General features: G+C 45.6%; 1 pseudogene; it reads left to right on the top strand.

Moving 5' to 3' along the window:
• On the top strand, positions 1-1,440 carry LOC149271887 (G patch domain and ankyrin repeat-containing protein 1-like; annotated as a pseudogene).
• Positions 1,441-12,740: the final 11,300 nt, after the last annotated feature.

Genomic DNA, 12,740 nt, shown 5'->3' with positions numbered 1-12,740 from the left:
ATGAACCATCCTCAGCTTATCACTTTCACACGGGCCCGGGAGAAATCGGATTTCTGGGAAAATGGCGAGCACAGTAGGAAGAGGGCTTTTAGAGCGTTCGAGAGCGCCACCACGGGAGAAGAGGCGAGGAACTTCTACGAAAGTCTTCTGTCAACTAAAGTAGAGTCATCGGCATCCAAAAGGCCCACCAAGAAACGCATAGTTGTTAAGTCCTCATCTAATGAAGAGCCTCCCAGGACTGGTTCCCGGGGTAGATCTGCCGCGTGTGACCACAGACTGGGGCACCAGCTCCTTAAATGTTCCCAAGATGGAGACCTTAAAGGCTTGAAGCGAATAGTGGAAATAGAGAGGTGTGATGTCAACTACCGGGACGGTTATTATTGGACGGCTTTAATGTGTGCTGCGTGTGGCGGGCGAAAAGAGGTCGTCGGCTACTTATTGAAGAGAGGCGCGGCTTGGATTGGTGTGTGTGAGACGCAGGGTAAAGATGCCTTGATGTTGGCACAAGAGAGCGGGCATCATGATATTGTTCGGCTCTTAGAAGAATCCCTGAGAAGTCATCCAGAAGAAACACCAAGGTGGGAGCAGTAGGGAAGTTGTGTGATGTGCAGAGGGTCTTGGAGAGCTGATAAGCTTTGTAGGGCATATTCTTGCCTAGGTGGGAATGCAGCCTGTGCGCTGCATTAAAGGGGCAGATATGGCTTCCTGGCGCACCATGATCAAGAGGCCAGTTGGAGATATCAGAGATATGTCTTGCAGCACCATGGAAGCACCAAGCTCTTCTTGCCCTCCCTTTTTCATGAGAAAACCTGGGAAAGGCTTCGTGTCCCAGCAATCAGATTGATTATTTTTAGTATTTCCAGTCATTTTTAAACAGACCAGAAGTGGGATGAGAAAATGGGCTGTTGCGTAAATGAGTAGAATGGCAAAGTCATCAAAAAATAACCTGCTTTTCTTTCATTTTTTTTCTTCCACCTCAGGATAACCACCCTGGAGACAAAATACTGTGAAATTTGTAAGACGCGCTACCAAGAGGACAGCGTGGAAACTCACATGCGCTCCACGATCCATCTTTTCAACATGAAAAAGAAACTGCCCCCTACTTACTATGCCATCCCGGAGCACAACGTGGGCTTTAAGATGTTACTGAAGGAAGGCTGGAACAGAGAGTCCGGTCTGGGGCCGGAAGGGACGGGTAGGAAATTCCCAGTCCAGACTGTTCTCAAGAGAGACCAGAAGGGCCTTGGCTTTCAGACGGACCAGAAGCCTAAGGTCACTCACTTTTCTGCTAATGACACCGAGGCGGTGACCAGACCGGAGACGAAGCCCAGAAGGACGCAGAGAATAGCCACCCTCAGCCGGAAAGAAGAAAAGAGGAAAGAAGCTCGGGAGAAAACATGGGAACGGAACCTGAGAACTTACATGAACATCGACCTCTAGCTTTTCTATTTCTTCCTGCGTGAATAGAGAGGCTGCTTTTTAGGCATCATGGAACAGACGGGGTCTCTTCTACCTACACATTAATATCTATAGGGTTCTAGAGCAGCTGCTTGTAAGACAGGACGAGACATTGTGCTTTAAACCAAAACATGTCCTCTCCAGACTGTATGAATTTATCTTATTGTGATATAAATGTCTTTCTTAAAGGGGAACTCAAACCAACTTTTTATTACTACTGTCAGATCAAAAATATTTACATAATATAATGTTTCAGGCCGTTCTGTATTAGCCATTTGTTCTCGCTGTTATCTTCGCGCAATTTACTAGACAAACACCCTGACTCCTTTTATGGTCTGTGGGAAACAATAGAATTGCTCGGTCTTAGTCAACAGCCAGACACTCTAAAGAAAGTCTATGAAGGCACAAACTTTAACATTGCCATAAAGCATCAACCCAGTGTGGTGGAGCAGGGAAAGTCACCCAAAATATCACAATGGTGGCCTCCAGGTCTGCAGATAATGGGGGGGGGGTTATTGGGATGAAATGTACAGCGCTGAGGTTTATGCTAATAGAGTAAAATATTTTTCCATGGGCCCCCCTTTAAATAATCCAATGCAGCGACCTCTAACTCCCTTTCCAGTCTCTCCTCTTCATTGCTCTGATGCTCTCGTAACCGACAATTTTAAGAATATGTTGCCGTTTCACTGCATTAACTTGTCCAACATTCAAGGAAACCGGAACGCAATCTGTAAATATTTGTGTAAAAATAAATCTTAAATTATTCCAAAATAAAACAAAAACTTCAGAATCATGGCTCGGTGTTACCGTGTGTCTTATAATGGATTTAATTTCTATAAATTGAAGGTATGCTCGACTGCTCTAGCGTTAGTATTCATGGCGGAATATATCGGTGTTTATTGGATATTATCTTTAACGCATTGTCAGGGGCCACTCACACCAAGTTGCCTCAGGAATAGCCCCGGAACACAATCTTCAAAAACTTTTCATACAGAAGCTGGAGGATCGCACATGCGCATGACGTGACTTCTGCGTGAAATGGTTGGACATCTCCCGGTTCCTCGCGCTTTGAGGAAATCCGAACCAATAGAAATCGCTTATTTGGGTTCTGCTTTATTTTTTTCGGCTTCAATAATTCATAAATTCTTGATTAACTGTTTTTACAGCTTTCACGGACCAACATTTAATACAACCCCCCCTTAACAATAGTAATCGGTTATGTAATAAAAATATATGTTTTGTTTAACCCTATAAGCGGGACCCCTCGCTCTCTCCGACTCCCGCTAACGAGAGGGAGAGGAACCCCTCCGCTGACGCCCCCCGTTTCGGGACTGTTTGGAAAGGATTCCTCACGCTTGTTATTGGCGTTGTGTGTAAGGGAAGAGCGTGCGCGGGACAGACTGCCGTGATAAAGCTTCGAGGATCCGCGGTGTGAATGAATCACTGTTTATAGCAGCCATTAAGATTAGGGAAGTTTCCAGAATGACCGGTTTCTATTTTGGTTTTTGTGTTCGCTTCCCTCCCCTCGTTTAACACCAGAAGCCGGTAAGGAGACAAACCGGTCGCTTTGCAATTCATCGGATTGAATATTTTCATCTCTAGATTGATCATGGAGTTTTATTTAGCATTTTTCCGGATTTCTTTAATCGCTAACCCCGCGGGAACCTTCAGGGCGCTCAGTCTGTGAGGGAACCTCATCGTACCTCGTGACGTAAAAAAATAAAAGTGCCAAAAGAATCCATTTCTGCTTTCTTACCACAATCGCGTTCGCCGGTTCCATGTAACGTAACACGGACTTATCCTGAAGCTAGAAATGCTGGTTAGGTGGGCTAAAGGCGTCATGCATTTAGAAATGCACTTGTTTTCTGTTAGGGGGTCTTTCTGACGTCTAAGAACTTGCTGGTTCGGTAAAATGATCTTTCCTTTGGCTTCTGGTCACTGATTCACTTTAACCCCTGAAGAACAGAGCTCATTTACTCTACCCACACGAGTTATCTATTGTTATATTTTTTCAAGTCAAGAATGGCTTTCTTTAGATAACATTTATTTGATCGTATCTATTTTACTAAAAAAAATTATATAAAATATGGTGATTTTTTTTTTATAAAACTGACCTTTTCTGGTTTTTATTTGAAAAATCTTTTACTCATCTACAACAGCTAATGGAAAAAAAACCTGCTAAACAGATTCTAATATTTGAGTTTAGAAATACCCAATGTTTTTATGATTCTTTTGCAAGTTATAGGGCAATAAATACAAGCAGCATAATGCCATTTCAAGATGATTTTTTTTTCAAATCTGGTCATTCCGTCCCTATGTCCTATGGGAACATCTTTGAAGCCAATCAATTTAACTTACCCTGATCAAACCATATATTTTTGATCACTTTCTAAACCCATGATGTGCTAGGCACATTAACCATTAAGGGGATCTATTTCCATGACGTGCTAGGCATATCAACTGTCTTCAAAGCGGTTAAAATTCCCTTTCCCTTTGGGGTATCAGAAGGGTATCAGGGGAGGAGAGAGGGATACTCGGGAGGCACGTCTCAAAAGTGAATCAGTTCCTAAAATGAGTTAAACAATAAAAGTTATATACACAGCGTGCTTTTTTGGTTCAAACCCATTCTTATAGTATGACAAAAATCACAAAACTCATTGGTTTTGCAGATCAGAACGGTGTCTTTTAAGTGAAATATTCACCTTATTGAAGTACATCCGACCACGGCTTACTTTCTATTGTATTTCTGACCGTGCCACAGCGGCTACAGAGCAGAAGACCTCGTTTCCTGTTCTGTAAAAGACGAAACCACGACCTCTGCTGAAGAACGGGTCAGTGCGTTCAGACGCTACCTGTTTCAATCGCTTTGTAGAAATCAGGCTGAGGAATGGAGATTTCTTTTTTCGTGAAGATTATTTTTGTGCACCAAGTGACTCTGCACCACTGGACAGGTAAGAAGTTATACTTTGAGTGACAGTTCTCGGTGTAGGATGAATAAGGCTGTGTGTGCGTAGCTGCAGCTTTCCCGGGGAATTATAAGACGACGCTTCGATGACACTAAGCTCACCACACAATATACACCCCACCTACACTAAACAGTCCAGGGACATATTCCATAAACTACAATCAGGGTTTACGGAGTTAACGATTGCAAGCAGGGCCCTCTGTACCCAGTGTGTGCGTTTGTCTTGGTCTTGTCAGACCCCTTGAATATATGTATCGTAAGAAGCGCTGTGTAAATTGTTGGCGCTATATAAACAATAAAAATAATAATAAATAATATATATGAATGAACTGTTGTGGGATAAACGGCTAAATTCTACAAAGGTAAAGTGCAACAATCTCTGTTACAAACGCAAAAACCGTGTACTCCCCGCCACGTGAAATGTGTGCTGGAAAGAAGCCTAGTGATCTATAACACACGTATTGCTTGATTCATATTTAACCCCTTAAGGACAGGGCTGGTTTTTTTTTTGTACCCTTCGTGACCGAAGCTGTTTTAACATTTGCGCGGTGCTACATTACCTAAGACTCCTAGTTGGTGCTTTCGCTCCCAGTATTTTATTATGGCTGATACTCCTGCTTAAATGCAGGTGACTCAATTAAATAAGATTTCCTTGAGGAACACTATTAAGTCCTTGAGTCATTTAGTTAACACATTTCTAACCTCATAGAATCTTCACGATGGACTTAAGGACAATGGGCGGTCCCAAAACTCTGAAAACAATGCATTTTGAGCCCGTACATGTACAGGCTTTGTCATTAAGGGGTTAAAGGGTTACTATTTCAGGAGTTCATTTAGAAATGTCCCAGGTATAATACGGATCGGATCAGTTCTTCCTGCAGGAGAGACCGGCTAAGTTTGGGCCTCCAGAAAGCAGTAAAACGAAAACACACCTGCTTTAGAGAATAAACCCCAAAGATGCCTCTTCTTTAAAAATATGCATGACGTAACACATAGAAGGACTTTCCTCGTCGCGTACGGTCGCTTTAGACCAGGTTCTGACTTTGCTGGACCATAGCTTGGCTTCGCCCACCATTACCACCCTCGATTGTGACCGTGCTAAAACTCCTCTTTGGGGGACATAATTATAATTATTCTGCCCGGTTATTGTCCTCGTTAAATGTTTTTTACACAGATGGCAATAAAGCCAGCCTGCCGGCGGTGGATCAGCCGGCGATCATCAGAACCGAAGCTGGAGCATCTATCACCATCAACTGTACCTTTGTGATGGACAATCCTCTGTACTCTGTCAGCTGGACGCTGGGCTGCAAAGGTAACATTTCACTAGAGAACAGTCCATGTTACCAAGACCGGGTGATCTACCAAGACTTAAAACGGCAAATAACCATCATCAACCTGACGGAGAGCGATTCTGGAACTTACTGCTGCCACATGGAGGTGGTTAATAAACCCAGGTTGTCCGGGAACGGAACCAGACTGGAGGTGTCACCGAGAGCATGTCCGTCAGGTACCTAAAAACCTATTTTTGCTTAAAATAAAGTCCTACTAAAGTAAAAAAAAAAAAAAAAATTGTCATGGTCAGTATATACATTGAGGGTTTTTCTGGATCTCCTCAAACTTCAGAAGTGGTCTAAGCAGCGTCTCACCCTTCTGATGAAGAAGAAATATTTTCTAATAGAAATCGTATGTTATAAATATATATATATAATTTAGATTTTTATCCGCAGATTGCCGCTGCCGTACACAGAATCTGTGGCTGACAATGGAAATACTACGGATCATCTCTCTCGTAGTCTTAATAATCCTCGTTTGCGTTCTAATAAAGCTGTCCGTGTGAACACGTACTAACTGTACGGGCATTTACCTAACATGTTAAAACGATACCGCGTCCCAGGCTGCGCATGCTGATTTCCTCCATGTCTCTGCCATCGGTCTTGATAACACGCAGATCTCCAGCTGATGATCGACTACTAGCTCCCAACTGTCCCTGTTCAGGAGAAACAAGCCTTCTTTGGACCCCAACTGCCTCTGACCCTCTTTTTTTGGCTGATGTCCCTTTTTTGTAAGACCCCTGATCCCCTCTAGATTGTAAGCTCCTTTGCGCAGGGCCCTCTTCACATGTTTCTGTAAATCTCATTGTTATGTTATATACTAGTTGTCATGTCTTGTTTGTACAGTGCTGCGGGATATGATGGCGCTATATAAAACAATCAATAATAATAATAATACTGTTTTTTCTGTGTATGGCTGTTCTACGGTCACAGTAACGTGTATAGAAACTGCAGAAAATGTGTTTCTCAAGTCAATTCTGTAAATAAAATACCCCAAAGTTAAAGAAAAAAGAGACAAGGCCAGAATAAGACGACCCTACTGGGAAAAAAATGTGCCGTTGTATACAATTCGTTTGTCCTGTTTATTCATTGTACAGCGCTGTGGAATATGATGGCGCTATATAAAACAATAATAGCCAGCAGCTCAGAGATGAGCAGCACATCTATTGAACAATATGTCCCATGTTGCTCAGTCAACCTTAAGGCAGCCTGAGAGTCGTGGGATTTGTAGTCAACAAAGATTTGTCCCTCTTTGAACCACAAAGTCCTCTCCACAACTTGTCACAGACTGCGGGAGATCGCATTACTTGGCGTGGTCTTCTGCCCAAAAGCTGCCCCTCAGAGCCGCCATGACAAGCCGGCCCAGTAACCCTGCGATCCAGACCCAGGCAGACCGTCACCCCGGGTAAGAGAAAGATTAGCTCTACCAATATGCCATTTACGGTAACGTCTACATTCCGCTGCTTCGGGAATAATTATTACTTTTCCCGCCCGGATATCTAATTGTCAACAAATAAAAGTCGTTAAATTACACAGACTGCGAGAAATCGCGTATTCCTTCTGAAATATTAAAAAAAACGATCTGACCGGAAGTCGTGTTTTGTATCACTTCCTGTTCGTGCCACACGTAACGGTTATTGTACTCCCTGGATGCGCAGAAGGCTGTTTAAAGTTCCGGCTGGATAATACCCGCTGGCTGGAGCGCAGCAGAGGGTGAGTATACTGTCATTAATCGCATGAAAGACATATTCGAGTATACTGTCCTTAATAACCAGGACAGCTCTCAGTATACTGTCACTATAACCCCCCCCCCCCCGGACACTGCTGAGGATATAGTAAGCAACAGGCATTTGGCACCCGAAGGGGATCCCACACCCGGGTAACTCGCATATCTACCGGCACACGCTCTTGTCAACACACACATCCATTCACATACAAACATTTACACATACATGCCCACACACTTATACACAGCCATGTTCACACTTACACATGCAGGCTGTGTGACACACACACACACACACACACACACACACACACACGTAAACACACACACGTAAACACACACACGTAAACATACACACGTAAACATACACATCCATGTGCACACTGGATCTGTACTATTTAACCCGTGTTCTTCCTTCACTTCAGGGAGTTCGCAGGATACCGTAGCGGCGTCTGTCCCGTCTCTCTTCCGCAGCCCCCATGTCCTTCCGGCGGGAGCTCCGCGCGCTGCGCTACGTTCAGCGAGGAGACGTTCTGCGACTGAAGTCGTACATCCGGCGGCATCGCCACCTGCGCCTGGATGAGCCGATTTCTGACGGGCAGAGCCTGCTGCACGCCGCCTGCACCGCCCGGGGGGAGGCCTGCGCCCTTCTCTTACTCCGCAAAGGAGCAGATCCCCTAAAATGTGATGCAGCTGGAAACAATGCCCTTCACATGGCTGCAAAGGAAGCCGAAAGGGGAGAGCTGACCGGTGAGCTGGGCAGTGTCTTCTTTTTATTTACCCTTAGCGTTGCCTCTGTTTATACCCCCCCCCTCCCCAGTGGCTTTGCTTTATTTGCCCCCACAGGCTAATATAAATGACATGGACAGGGTTGTATGAGAACCAGTTTCTATTTTTAGCAAGCTGTTGGCATTTTGGTTTTCTCCGCACCCACGCTGCATGCACAGACCTCCCTGTTGCCTACTTAGTGTTCAGTTGTATGTCTACCAACACATTGTGTGATTGTGTACATCGCTCTTACTCCTCCATCGTCCAGCGTACACAGACCTGGTGGTCCCGATTCTCAGACGCTGCCCTCAGGCTCTCGATGCCCCGAATCGTCATGGCACAACACCACGAGACATCCTTCGACGGGTAGAGGAGCTGATGGTAATGTGTGCTGGAATGGGGAGCAAAGTAGGAATAAAAATGAAGACGGGGGGCAAAAAAGAAAAGCAAGTCGAGAGATAAGGTTGGGGAGAGACACGGTTGGGAAAGGTAGAAGGTTTGGGAAAGAGACGGGTAATAGTGAGGAGGGATAGAAAAGAAAAGGCAAAGTTAGATTCTGACTTGTAGCTTTTTTCTTCGCAGGATTTGAATTCACAGAAAGGCCAGAAGTCGCCCAAAGATCTCAATTCTACAGAATCTTCGGAGTGGAGATGGAAGCTTCTGGCAGAGAGTATGGATGAATATCAGGAGGCGTTTGGCCAGTATGAGGGTAAGAGTTACTGGGAGACACTGGTATTTAATGGGGTAGAAATATCATGATTACTGGTTAAGATTAAAGGTCAGTCTATTTAAGAATTCTCTTAATTCTACAGATGACTTTTCAGAGGCACCTCCTGAAGTTGAGACCTTTGAGTCCTGGGCTGATCGGATCTTCCGGGAGTATCACGCTAAGGCGTCCAGATCGCAAGGGACCGTGATGCAGGTACAGCAAACGAAAGCGAAGGCTACACAGAGGGACGTGGAGGAGCAGAAGTACCGAGAGAGACAGCAGCAAAGGGAAAAAGAGCTGAGCCGGGCCCAGAATGAGCGATACCAGCGCCGCTGTCAGGAGGTGTTTGAAAGGAAGGCTAGAGATGGCCAAATGGTGGGCCCGGGAAAGGAAGAGAACAAAGCCAGCCGTAGAACCGTCGACCCCGAGACCAGCGTCCGTTTGCTGGGTTACAATGACATCCCGTGGCCGGTGCCTGGTGGGACGGCAGAGCAGATGGCGCAGGCCCTAGCAGCAGGCGCTGACTCTTCAGACCCCGAGGCGTATAAACGATACCTACGGGCCCAGCGGGTCACGTGGCATCCTGACCGCTTCTTCCAGAGATGTGGAGCGCGTCTGTGTCTGGAGGACAGAGAGCGAGTGCTGAGGACGGTCACAGCCCTGTCCCAGGAACTTAACAGACTCGCAGAACGCGCAAAGTGATACCCTGCAGTCATTGGATGTGAATATATAAACATTTTAATGTGTTTTATTATGAGTCTTGACTTGTAGGACGTGTCATTTGCAGTCTTCACAATGAATCTCCGCTGTCCTGTTTCCTATCTCTCTGTTTAATACATTTGTGTATATTAATATATTACGTGATCTGTAGTATCGGGTATATTAGAGATGTTATATCAGGATGTTTTCCATTATGTGGGTACTGGAATACCCACATACTGGAATAGCCCTGTATCATGCATAATTCAATGGCCGAGGAGTCCTCAAAGAAATCTCACTGACTTAATGATGCGTTATCCAGGGTCAGGGATGTGCTTTCATAATTTACAGTGAAATCAAGAAGTTCACCGCTCTTCCTTTAGTGAATAGACCCCGGTGTCTGCGTCCGTCTCCATTGCCTTTGTGTTATACGATAACGTTCCTATTTATCTCTGTGTCCCATTATTACCCTTTTAATAATTTTAGAGAGGGGGGAGCTTTTAGGAAGCCTCTGCCTGGCTCATCAGTTTTTTGACGCTTATTTGATTTGGTTTTGACTTTTTTTTTTTTTGGTCAGAGGTGCCGTGTTGTTTTTAGTCCAATAACAAAATATGTACATGGTAGCTCACCCCCCCACACACACTAACTGCTGCAGAGGATAGTGCCCCCCCCAATCTCATGCTGTTTTCCTGGATTAGTAACTGCCTTTCACGTGCAGGTATGACATCATTGTGACACCATATTTGAACAGAACAGGAAATGGGTCAGTGTGCACCCAGCTGGGCTCTAGATTAGGGCTGTTGGGGTACATTTCATGTCCAGGTCTTTGGCTTTTCCCCCCCGGGTGAAAATGGCGTTGGTGCCCCCTCGCCTCGATCGGTATGCTCCAATAAACTCCTGCTGCTGCCAGAGCTTTATGTAAGTAAGAAATCTTTAACAATCCACCCCGCCTGCGCGACAAGATCAGGGCAGTGGTATCTGGTTATTATCAACGAAGCCCAATTTGTGACCCCCCCTGGGCTTGTGCCTCTGTCTCTTGTGCAACCGGTGTCATTACAGCGTAGCAATGCATGCGCGGTGGAGGGGCCGTGTATTTATATCTGTCACAATGCGGTAATATGTGTACCGAGTGTGCAGTTACCGCAATACTGTTATTGCTTAATCATCTCTATACAATCTGATGTTCTTTGCCTTCGTGTACACTGCTAGTAAGGAAAGGTCACGTCACATTTCTAGCACAAAGTTATACATTTAAGGAATCCGCCATAGCAACCGATACAACCTGCCCTAAGGGCTTCCCATCAAACATAACCCTTGTTACCCCCTAGGCCGTGAATAAGTACATATACAGTATAGAAAACAGGAAGGCCCTTTCATGTAGGTGGTTAAAGTAGGATCCGTGAACCTGATTGCAAGCCATCGGCAAATATTTGGTCTGGATTTGTTACGCGCTCTCACCTTGTCCCTCGGAGACCTCTGATCTGTAACCGCTGCTAGCACCCCGTGTCCGCTAAAGGGGCCGTTCGAAGGCAGGCTATATAAACAGCGCTCCAGCAGATGGGTTCTCATTTCCAAGCAGCACCATGGAGAAGCTCCGCGTCTGCCTGCCCCTGCTGTGTCTTTTTGCTTCTGCTTACGGCGACTCGGATTGTCCCCAACTTCACGGGACGCCCTCTGATTTGACGCAGGTGAGAGAGGGTGGAAAAGAAACAGAAGTGGCGCGATAGATGAAGTGGTGAAAAGAGGACGGGAGAGGAACGTAAGGTGATAAATAGCGCGTGGGGGACTGCGTTGGCCAAATCCAGGGACGTTTTGAGGTTATTGTATGCGTATTTAGAAAAAAGTCACCGTTTTGTCGTGATAAACGGTAGAAAATAATTAAAAATATTACCTGGTAACAGCGCGATGTAATACACACCGTGCTCCCTGCCAGTGAGCGCCATGAACGTTCCAGGTGGTCCAACAAGACCTATCTAGTGGGGCTGCATGGGATGTAACACTGCCCTTTTAGTATCTCCCATCAATCCCAGTTTTTGTGGGACAGTCCTGCTTTTCTAGCCTTGCCCCTCTGTTCTAGGAAGCTGTCCCCATTGTCCCAAATGATCTGCCCTCCATTACACGTCCCACCCAGCCACCTTGAGACACTTGAGCCCTGCAAGGTGTTCTGGCGGCCATAAGCGCTGGCTGTAGATGGAATTGTTTGCCAGTTATTTATATGATACTGAAATGATTTAAGGGGCCCATTATCAAGCCTCGTGTGGGAACAAAAAGATAAAATGAGATGTGACCTGTGTTGATCGACAGGTGGACGGACTGTGGAACATTAAGGTGATTTCAACCTTCAAGGAGTTTGAGGGTCTGGAAGACATTCATTATATGTTTTCACGTATATCTGTAACAGACACTGAAGCGAACCTAACGTGTTACAGCAACCCGTAAGTGTCCTTATTACGTACAACGTCACTGCGTTATTTCCCGGTCACATTTAAAACGTTTACCGATACGCCGGCTACAACGAACACACCGGCCGCAACATGAATTGTGCCTTTAATGACAATTACAAAGCCTGAGCTCAGAACTTTATAGTATAGAGTAATGATGGAACCGGCCACGGAATAATGCAGACATCAGCCGGATAACGTATGTAATACGTATAGATAACAAATGCGTTCAGCCGAAATGTAGACCCACTATCGGGGGCTACGGCTAGCAGCCATTTATGGAGCCAAGGCTCCTTGATCTGTCACAAGCCCTGTCTTTGGCCCTTGTGGTTTTCTACCCAGGACTGGGCTTGTGTGACCCTCTACATGGAACTTGGCCCTCATGCCCCACTACCCGTGTCTAGGTCGTTGAGGCCAAGATGGCAGCTCTCCGAGCATTGTGGACTGGTGGCCCCATTGTGAGCGTGGTTTGGGGCAGTTCAGGAGGGTCCTGGCTTTAGGTTCATACTGGGCCCCAAGATTTCGAATGGCAGCCCTGCCCCTGATGGTTATCTGGTAGACTTTGAATGCACAGCCTGACCCCTAGGTGTTGGCATCGCTATGGTGTCCAACTATGAATTATTATTAATATCCGCCATTAGTT

The sequence above is a fragment of the Sceloporus occidentalis genome, unplaced genomic scaffold, assembly GCF_023333645.1.
Source record: "Sceloporus occidentalis isolate IW3139 unplaced genomic scaffold, rSceOcc1.0.p SCAF_453, whole genome shotgun sequence".
In the NCBI taxonomy this organism is placed as follows: domain Eukaryota; kingdom Metazoa; phylum Chordata; class Lepidosauria; order Squamata; family Phrynosomatidae; genus Sceloporus; species Sceloporus occidentalis.
This window is presented reverse-complemented; position numbering and strand designations above follow the sequence as displayed.